Source organism: Cyprinodon variegatus, unplaced genomic scaffold (assembly GCF_000732505.1).
Source record: "Cyprinodon variegatus isolate N-32 unplaced genomic scaffold, C_variegatus-1.0 Scaffold402, whole genome shotgun sequence".
In the NCBI taxonomy this organism is placed as follows: Eukaryota; Metazoa; Chordata; class Actinopteri; order Cyprinodontiformes; family Cyprinodontidae; genus Cyprinodon; species Cyprinodon variegatus.
In genome coordinates, this window is record NW_015150855.1 from 570,883 (window position 1) to 578,021 (window position 7,139).

The 7,139-nt window shown below is 40.3% G+C and overlaps 1 protein-coding gene across 4 annotated transcripts in view; it reads left to right on the plus strand.

Annotated features, from left to right (window-relative positions):
- Positions 1–149: 149 nt before the first annotated feature.
- The window catches only part of LOC107092967 (UPF0606 protein KIAA1549-like), a 35,616-nt gene continuing 28,626 nt past the window's right edge, over positions 150–7,139 (plus strand). For all 4 annotated transcript variants that reach the window (XM_015387724.1, XM_015387726.1, XM_015387727.1 and 1 more), the window contains exon 1: positions 150–430. The gene's annotated coding sequence lies outside the window, so the exon portion shown is untranslated. The remainder of the gene's footprint in view (positions 431–7,139) is intronic.

The window sequence follows — 7,139 nt, forward strand, 5'->3', positions numbered from 1 at the left end:
CTCCTCTGCTGGTGGTTAACCTTTTCCCAGCACATGTTTTCCTTCCACTCAACTTTCCAAGGATATTCCCAGCATTCTCAGTGGCTCAGAGCTTTCTTCTCCTCTCATAAACCCGCCTAGCAGTTCAAAGCTCAACGTAAGGAGTCTGGTTCCGTTGATCCAGGAGACATTGGAGGCTCTAAAGACCGTCTGGCCCCTCAGGGGCCTCCTCCTGCAGTCAGAGGAGACATGCAGCAAGCTGCAGATCTGGATCAGAACAAACTGGCTTCTCCTGCCGCCGCTTGTGACCTGAATCTGTGGGAGGATCGAGGAGCTCGTTGTTAGAGGAGGAGAGGAGGACTGCGGACAGAGGAGGAAGGAGGGACCATCCTCCTCCTCGGCGCGGCGTGGAGAGGCGTGACGCGCCCGAACCGCATCCCAAGGATGGCAGGTGAGTTCGGTTTGTAGCGAAGGTTCTGGTTCGGTTCTGTTCCTTCGCGGCTCTCAGGCTGATCTGCATCGGTGCATAGAGCGGCTCCGGCGGCCATCCGTGTCCGCTCCGCTGCCTCCAAAGCTGGGATAGAGAAGGGAGGAGGCTCCGGTGGTGGACCGGGTCATGATGATCCAGAACCATGTTCGGGCTGCGCGGCACCGGTCCGCCATCCGGAGCGGCTGAACCGGCTTCTAACTGGGTCAGTGGACCGGACCGGAGCGAGCTGTCAGAAGGAGCGGAGAGCAGGAGAGGGATGCCTGGATCCGATGGGCCGGTGGGAGCGAGGCCTGCCGGTACCAGACAGGCTGGACCGGCTGGTTCTGCTCCATCAGCCTCTTTCAGGGCCGCTTTTCCTGCAGGTCTGAGATCAGATGTCTTCTTATTTCCCTCCAGGAGAAGCTGAATGTTTGAGGCAGAATAAAAGGATGAACATCAACCCAGAACCCAACCCTTTAACGGCCCCTATGAGGGACAATTTCTGGTTTATTTATCCTGAACAGGTTTATTTTTCTCGTTTTACTGAATGATTCTCTCCCTCAGGTTTCCTGGATGTTTTCTGTATTTTTTCCTGTTCAGGAACTTCTAGGAGACTAAATGTGCTGAAGTGGAACCTTAAACCGACCCTCAGAGCTTCTTCCTTAAATGCTCCTTCAGCTGCAAAGTTTCTGAACTGTGCAGGGCCGGCCCAAGCCTGCATGGGGCCCTTAGTAAATTCTGATTTTGGGGCCCCTCTGTTTCTACTGAACCATTGATTGCTCAAATCAACAGTCAGATGATCTGGGGTCGTATTTAACAAACTTCTTAGAATTAATCCTAAAATCAGTCTTAATGGTATACATTTTTTTATACCGCAATAGTAAATAGCCAACTGTTGCATTTCCAAATCCTCACGAGTGGTGCACGACTTTACACCGGTGAATGTGTGAAAGTGAATGTGATTGGTCGTTTATCGAGAGGGCGGGATTGTTATGGTGGAAGGTTGGGAAGCAAGTTTGGTTGTGGCCGGTTTGTCGGAAGCATCTTGCAAATCAGGTAGCGACTTAGCGCTAGTAGTAGTGTGGAAGAGGACGCCAGGGCGCCAGAAGCTTGGTTTGGTGTAGAAGGCTTCCAGCCGTACATGTTGAGCCCTTGCCTCGCAACGCTGCCAGTTCTGTTAGCTCTATGCCTGCTGAAGACACAGACGTCCATCCCCATGAGCACTGGGACGGAACTCAATGGGAAAGAAAATTACTGGATTTCTTATTTTAACCGTTGCATATATTAGCTGCAACATATGAATCAAGATCCTATGACTGAAAAACTTTGATTGACAGATGACCTTTGATATATGATTGGCCGAATTTAGGTATTCAGGCTGACGGATAACTAACTGCCTGGCATAAGATAACGAGAAAAAAAACTGGACTTTTTTTAAATAGAAATTTTCTAAATTTTGGGACAATATGGTCTGATAAAGAGTACATTTATATACATGTTTAAGCCAGAATGATTTGACATTTAAATATGATTTCCCTATGACTTCAAATTGAATTTAAAATATTTTGAAATATATTAATATATATCTTATAGATGTTAAAGATAAATATTTAATCTTTAAGGATTTAATCTTTCGTGGGAGACACATTGGAGAAAGAGAGAGAAATGGTGCAAGAAACGTTCTTTTCAAGGACCTGGTTTAGCAAGAAGGCTTGGCTAGCAGCCTGCAGCGAGGCTAAAGCTTTATTCTTTCCCTGCCTTCTTTTTCAAATGTCAGGATCTGACCCAGCATGGATAAAGACAGATAGGACTGATTTAAAGCACTTTTTAGGGAGGACGGGGAGCATGAACACTCTGGGATTAACATGGAAAAGAATAGAATATAGTCTAGTTTTTCTAGATGTTTGGTAATTTGCGTATTTGCTCTTACTGTAAATAAACACATTCTCAGAAATCCCCCTATCGCTAAAAAATTCTTAGGTTATTGCAGATGTGCGTCGCCAAAAACAGCTGTAGGTACGGACCTGTTATCCTTTCTAATAATAAGGCTTATTTATCAGCAGTGACTTGGAATCGGAGCGATCCGGGAAATTTTACCAGCAGAGGCGTCAAGAATCAAAGTACAAATACTTTGTTGCTTTGCTAAACTAGACATTTTGGATATCTATACTTAACTGGAGTGTTGCAGTATAGTTTTGACTGTTTTTAAAAATATAAAAACCATCAAAATGATTTGTTTTATTCAGATAATGAATTTCTTTGTGGTGGGACTTGGTGCTGCCCCAACTTGTTGTTCTCCACATACCATAAGAAATACTTTTTCAAGATGATGCAAAGTTAAATTTGACACTGTTACCATCAGTTATAAAACTAAAAAGATGACGTCTAAGGAAGATATCATCCAGAATTGTAGAAACATGTTCCTTTAATAAGCTAGTGCAGTAAAGCATCTGTCATTAACATTTTTCCTGAATCACTTTTGCTTTTATACTTTAAGTAGTTTTAAAATGGTACTTTTACATTGCTTGTGAAGATTCTCAACTATCCAGATCATAGTCATTCCAAAAAAGTAAAAAAAAAACACAACTATCCACTGGACTTGGTTTCTAAGTTTGAAGACGTTAACATGCAAATTGCACCAAAAGAACAGGTCCACCATTTAGAACCCAAAATGATTCCCCACTCATAAGTTCTTCTGGTTCAATTTGCCTGTTTTCTGAGCCAGAACAAGTTTTTGGTCGACTATATAAAGCTTCAACACAACTCTATTCCTGACATTTTATTTGAGAAAGCTTCCTGGATGGGAAGCAAAATGTCTTCAAACTTGGAAACAAAGTCCAGAGGGGGAGACGCATTCAGCAAAGGACCACAGGCTGGATTCAAACCTGGGTCGCCCGCGTCGAGGACTAAGGCATCCATACATGGGTTGTGTGCGCTAACCACTGCACCACCAAAGCACGGGTCGTTTTTTTGAACTATTTTTGGAATACTTTTACATTTTTACTGAAGTCAGAAGCTAGAGTTGATACTCTAACTTCTGCAAAAGTGTTTTAAACAATAGGATTCATATTTCTACTTCAGTAATAAACATTAATAGTTTTGATACCTCTGTTTAACAGTCACATGCGTGGGGTGACACTGGAGTCCGATGCCACTAGAGCAGGGGTCTTCAACGTTTTCCAGACCAAGAACCCCCAAACTGATGACCAGATGGAGAGGGGACCCCCTAATTATATATATTGTATGAAATAGTGTTCTATCAAACTGGTCCTATAGTCACTCTATTACAGATTGAGTAATGTAACTAAAGTCATTTCTCCCTGGGATTATTAAAGTATTTCTGATTCTGATTCCTGGTTGATGGGACAGGTGTTGTGAATGAAACGGTGCCCAGCTTGAAAGAGCTCCTGTGTGTCACTGAATGTCAGCATTGATGACTGAAAGACATCTTCTGCCTCCATTTATCTGTTTACTACAGTGTGTTGAATTCATGTTAATGTGGATTTAAAGACATTTCAATTCAGGAGGGAATATAAAAAAAAATATGAATCAACCAAAAGTTTGGCGACCCCCATGCAGTACCTCCGTGGACCCCCTAGGGGTCACGGACCCCCTGTTGAAGACCTCTGACCTAGAGGATAGAGGAGTTTGCCCCTCAACTGAAGGGTTGTCGGTTAAAAGCTTATTGCCTGCTGATGGTGGACCGAGGGGCCCGCTGGTGCCTGTGGCAATGTGTGTGAGTGGGAATGACTGAATGTAGGGTAAAGTGCTTTATAAGTACAGGCCATTTACATGCAGGACTAAAAAAAAAAGGAAAATCCAAGCTCATTTTGGAAAACATGCAGATATGCTGTAGGTCGATGCGTCAGCGTCTTTATCTCACATCCACGGATAATCAGGAGGTAGCATTATTTTTATCCTAACTGATGTTTCAAAATGTTATTGCCTGAGAAACTCTAATTGAAATTGGGGCTGCGCAATTAAACTCAATTTTGGTCAAGTTACATATGACAACACTAAGACACTATTTTTTTATTTTTTTTTACTCTAGCACATTAGATGGTAATATGTTTAAAGTGAGTTTGTGCCACAAAAAGTGGAAGAGAAACTTCCAGCTAGCATGTAGATCTATGGAAGTAGAAGTTAGCGCTATTCCAAACAAAGATTACATGAAAGACTTGCAGACAATAGGATTTATAAGGCAAGGCAAATTTATTTGTATAGCACAATTCAGTACAAAAACAATGCAAAGTGCTTTACATGATTAAAATACAGGAAGATAAAACAGAATCAAAGCAAGTAGGAAAAAATAAAAAAATAAATAAAGTAAAAAATGCAGAAACAAAAAAAGAATATTAAAAACAGTTGTACTAAAGAAAATATGTTTTAGTTGAACTGTTTAACTAGAACAGTCCAAGGCAATCCTAAACAAATGTGTTTTTAGTCTTGATTTAAAGGAACTCAGGCTTTCCGCACTTTTACAGTTTTCTGGAAGTTTGTTCCAGATAAGTGGAGCATAGGAACTAAATGCTGCTTCTCAATGTTTAGTTCTGGTTCTAGGTATGCAGAGCAGACATTAAATAATTGAAAGGTCAATAAAGGTCAATAAATAATTGAAACCTTGGAGTAAATCATTAACATATTTTTGGTAATTGCAAAGGAAAATTGCAATAAAATCACATTCATAATATTGGTTTAAAATATATAGCAAAATCGTTCATCCCTGATTCAAATGTTTGATTTCTACTTAGAGCTTTTAATTCCAGCATGAAGCTCTGCTGCATGTGGTTTCTGGTGAGATTATAATCTCTTATTAAGTCACTTAAGACAATTATAGCCACTCTAATAAAAAAAGGCTGTGTGATCAGCTGTGTGCAAAAGACAAAATGTCTTCAGCTCCCAGAAAGTTGTCACTGTCGCCTCAATACCACCCTCTAGTGGCGACTCCTACCCACTACAGAGACAGCTCTAAAGTAGATGGAGGAGTAGGAGTGATCTGCGGCCCCAGATCCTGGTAGAATCTATTTGCTTTATTTCTGTGTTTCTAACTGAACAACAGCAGAAAAGCATGAAAGGGATGTTAACTTTAACTCTAGAAGTTAAATTTATGAAGTTTTTCTTAATTTATTTTACAGCTTTATTTCAGAGATAGATTATATTTTTTCTATAAATACAAACTTTATTTGTAAAATTAAACATAACGATGAATGCTAAACAGAGAAAGCATAAAAAGACAAACTTAGCTAGAGGTTCGACCTAAATCAAACAGAAGGAGTCGAAGTATAAAAGATATATCGAAGATATAAAAACTAAAGTGGCATTGAAAATAAAATGAGTAACAAACAAACAAATCAAAATAAATTAAGACCAAATATCCTTAATAATTTTAAGTTGGAAGTAATACAATGTAGTTCTTTGAAAATAATAAAATGACAAAATTGAGGATTTCTTCAAAAATGCATATTTATCTATGCAAAACTTTGAGGAAAAGATTTATACATTTATAAGGAAAACCCTCAGAGTCATTTTCCTTCTTGGATGATACCAAAACGCGAAATCCTTCTAGTGTCTTTGAAAATAAGTATTTTGAACTCTAAGTTGTTACAACAATGTTGTCAAAATACTTTGTAATAAGAACAAAACCAAAACAAAAAAGTGGCAGATGCAGGAGAAAGATGACAGAGCGTAAAGTTTAAAATATTAACGGAATTAGTCATCTTTCAGTTGGGATGTTGCTACCGGCTGGCTCAGTTTTAAAATGGGAGGCGGGGCCTAGCTGAAGGCTCCTTCAGGGTCCCTCGGTTTTTCCAGCTCTCCTCATCATCTACCTGCAGTGAACTCATGGAAGGCTCTGGTTAAAATACTACTGCTCAACTAGAAGCAGGGCTGTTACTCTTAAAACTATTATATAAATAAGCTCAATTTACCAACAAGTGATCCGGTAGATTTAGTTAAAAAATGAAGCTGTTGGCCACCCATTATTTCAAGACATTAACCAGTGAGTGCATGACTCGTTCGATGCAGCTACTTGGGGTTTCAGCTCCCTTTTCCTTTAAATCTGTATAGCCTTTTGGTGTCTGTTCCCCTCTGTCAGCCTTGAGTCCCTTTGGGTGGGTCTGGGGCCCCTCACACCTGCTATTGAGCATATCCTCCTGCTAAATGAGCAAACTTATGGGGTTTAACACTGTTTAAACTTCATTTGTATACATGACTTTACATTGTAGGACACTACCAGTTTCGTTATGGTTGGTTTGTTGTGGAGTTTTCATTTTGTTTTGTTTATTGCAGGTGTGGAAGCAGGCATCCCTCCCTTTCTCTCTATCTTTAATTCTTGTCCCGCTCTCTTTTTCACCTCCTTTTCTGTCTCCATCGCATTTAATTTTGTTAGGCTACCATCCAGGGACATCACCTTTCGGTGTTACACTGGTAAACAGGACAGGAAGAAAAAAGAAGGAGTCCTTGCTGCAGCACATGGTGTTTTAAATGCCCTGGCAGAAAGGCAGCAATATCAAGCCAGAAATTAAAAGCAAACATTTTAAACTAGACTCACTGAATTACTCATCTGTTAATACCGATAATGAAGATGATAGTATTCAGACGAATACCCTCATTAGTGGTTGAGCAGCAATAGGGGAGATTAGCGACAGTGTTTCTCTCAATAACTCCAAGACGGGTTTATATAAACTATTTA